The sequence below is a fragment of the Nicotiana attenuata genome, unplaced genomic scaffold, assembly GCF_001879085.1.
Source record: "Nicotiana attenuata strain UT unplaced genomic scaffold, NIATTr2, whole genome shotgun sequence".
Taxonomy (NCBI): Eukaryota; Viridiplantae; Streptophyta; class Magnoliopsida; order Solanales; family Solanaceae; genus Nicotiana; species Nicotiana attenuata.
Genome location: NW_017676489.1, coordinates 40,538 through 44,062, shown reverse-complemented (window position 1 = coordinate 44,062; position 3,525 = coordinate 40,538).

Sequence of the window (3,525 nt, the reverse complement as noted above, 5' to 3'; positions counted from 1 at the left end):
TCAGAAGGCATTCCAACGAAATGAGCGGTCATGGAGGTTGCCCAAAAGGGGTAGGAGGATGACTGATAGGGACCGTAGTAGCACCTCCAGCTCTAGGGAATAACTCTGGGAATCCAGGAATATTGCTTGGGGGTTCCTTTCCATTGTTCCAAGCATCCCACAATTTCCATCAGTCGCAGGCGCAAGATCCGATTTTCTTCAGCTGTAAAAGATTCAGAGGCCGGGACCCCCGAGATGGGGCTATCTTCAGAGATGGGGACTGCGGGCAAAGTCATTTCTGTAGATATTTCCACACTTCCTTTCGATCTGGTAAAGTATTGATGCGATGCCAGCTTACCACAACCAACCACCGTTTCTAAAAGCTAGGCTGGAAATCAGCAACACACGGTTAGTTTGAGACAAGTAACAGATAGGTAATCGCACATTGGGGTGTGATGCACCTATACAGTTAAACGGTTGTCTACATGTTTGCACTGGTTGCATGCGTCATCCCGGCTTTTCTTTTCTATTTTTCTTCTTTTGATTTCCTCTCTTTGTTTTTCTTGCTTTTCTTTCTCTTTCTATTTTTTTTCTCATTTTTCTTTTCCCTCTGTTTTTTTTTCATTTTTTGCTTTTCCCTGTTCTTCTGCCATGGTTTTTCTCTCGATTCCTTATTTTCTCTTTTGCGTTTCTTTTCCTCTCTTGTTTTTCTTTTATTTCCTTCCCTCGTGTTTTATTTTTAGGGGATACGATCGAATCCTATGGATATTGCCTATGTATCATGACCCCGCATGAATCAGACCAAGCGTAGTTCTTGCAAATAAATGCAAACCTAGATGCAAGAAATAAAGAAACAATTTGTTTTGGGAATTTTCAAATTTTCATTAATAACAAATGCAATTACAAAGCTACTAGACTATTTGTTTTTCTTTTCTTGGAAATAGAAAGTACAAAAACCAGACGCGAAAACTGCAGACTTAATTTTTAGGAGTACATCAAAGCTTCACATCCTGGGGCCCGCGGGGCATCACTCGGCATCGCCGCGGGCCTGCGTGCAAGACCCTTTTGCAACTGATCTAGATCGTTCATAACCTGGCGAACAAATATCATTACGGAGGCAAAGAATGTGGTATGACCCATCCGTTCGCCGGCCTGACACTTCATGACAATGTAGTTGGCAATGTTTCTGATTCTCTCCCTGATTTGACCTTTCTCTTGGAGTAGCCGGCTTATCTGTTGAGTGCGAGCCTCTAGCACCTGAGAATCCTGGAAGTGAAGATCCTGTAACAATTTTACTTCCTTCTCCATATCGGCGATTAATTCATAGCATTGTTCCCTCTCGGCCTGTAACTCTTTCTCCCGACGGGCTGCCTTTTCTTCAAGAGTGTTCATTTTTCTTTTCATGTTGGCGATGGTTCCGTCATAGTTTTTCTTCATTTGCTGTACAAACTGGGCCCTTTCCTCGGTCTTCTTTGCCCATTGAGCCCGAAGTTTTGCCATGCTTCCCTCGGATTTTTCCAATTCTTCCTGACAGTCCAGGACTTGTTTCTTCAACCCTCTTATCAATCTCTCGTCGGATAGACTTCTTTCTCGATTCCTTGCATCTAATTTCAGTTGTTGAATTTGGGCCTTAAGAGCTTCATTCTCCTGGGCCAATTGCTTTTTATCACCTTCATCAGCTGCGGTTTGCAAGCTGTTTTCGAACCGAAGCTCCTGAACCTGTTTTTCCAATGCTCCAATTCGAGCTCTGTACTCCTTTTCTTTAGCCAACCAATCCCACTGCACCTGAGCCTCGCTTGTTAATTGTTGCACATGTGGCCTTTTGGCGGGTCTCTCGGGGATTTGAAACCTTTTACCGAACCAAACCAAGTATTTGGGATCTACCTCACCTCTGGCCCGGTCCTGTACTATAGTTTTAGGCTCAAGGTACCTGCACTCATTCCATATCTTTCGGATGCGGCCTTCAGGGAATACAGCTTTTGGGCCCAACTCAATGACTTGCCCACTCAGGTCTTCATCGCTGTGCACCGTCTGGAACCTTCCAAATTGTCGCAAAACGCGGTAAGGAGCATAGGGCTGAATGCTTCGAATACCCATCAAAAGAATATAAGGGACTTCTGCCGATGTGTACACAGCTTCAGTATGAGGAAGCCATCCATAAGCCCATTCTACTTTATCTGCAGTGAGGGATCTTAAACACGACGACCAGGCCTCAGTACCCTCCGGGAACTCAATACCTGTAACTCGGGTCTCGAACTCTACAATACAACTCAACCCGGTTAAGCCGTAGTTCATATATCCTGTGCGGTGACAAAGATGTTCCTGTATCCATAACTGCAAAAGCAAATTGCAACCTTGAAAGAATTTCTCCCCTTCTCGACATTTGGTCAGAGCTCGGTATATTTCTGCTACAATCAGGGGAACCACTGTGCTAGTAGGTTTCTTCATAGCAACATCTAGCATTCCTACTAGGCCAAGGTCTATGTGACCATCTTTTCTAGGACAAACTACCACTCCCATAAAGGCCACCATGAAGGCTAATCCCCGTCGGGCTTCCCATTTGTCCTTATTTCCAGCATGTGTTAGTCCTGTATTGGGTTCCTCAAAACCTTTGGGGTTACCATACCGGTGATATAGGAAATGTAGTGTACAACATCCTTCTGCCAGATGAGGGTCCTGAATATCCCGACTGATGTTCAACAAGTCCAAAAACCTATGAAGAGTTATCGGTCGTGGGGCCAAAGGGTATCTACCGCGGAAGTTCCCGTTGAGACCGGCATATCCGGCAATTTCTTCCAATGTGGGTGTGAGTTCAAAATCTGAAAACCGGAATACATTACGGGTCGGGTCCCAAAATGGTATCAGTGCCTCAATGACATCCTTCCTTGGTCTGATTTTCAATAAATCTACAAGACCGCCCAGGCTTTTAACCACAGTATCCCTGCTTCCTTTTCCCAAGTCATGCCACCACATATGGAGTTTCAAAGGGATCTCTCTCAGGACTGAGAAGGTTTCGATGTCACTTGAATTCATCCTGCACATTATTTAGGGGAACTTAATGATTTATTTTGAAAAATGGCTATTTGTGCAAAAATTCTTTATTCAGAAAATAAGGACTTGGATTTGCAAATACGGCCTTTCAGCACTTCTGGGAGGAAGATTTTAAGGTTGTGCCCGCAAACCATTTAAAAATGACTCAGGGTGGCTATTCTTGCAAAACGGCCTTCCGGCGTCCTTTTGGGGACATTCGGCTTATTTAAACAGGAATGGCATCACCCGACTTATTTATGACACAAAATTGGCATTTTTGGTTATTTTTGAAAAAGGAAGGGTTGGACCCGATAAGGGTTGCCTACGTATCTCACATCCGGTGAGAATCAAACCGGCGTAGTTCGGGCAGATTTGCCAAAATACAAAAAAAATGTTATTTTTGAACAACTAATTTTCTTCCTTTCTTTTTTTTTCAAATATTTTTCTTTTTTTCTTTTTTTTTCATTTTTCACAAATCCGGCAGCATTTCGGTACTATTTGGGCATTGGGGGTTTT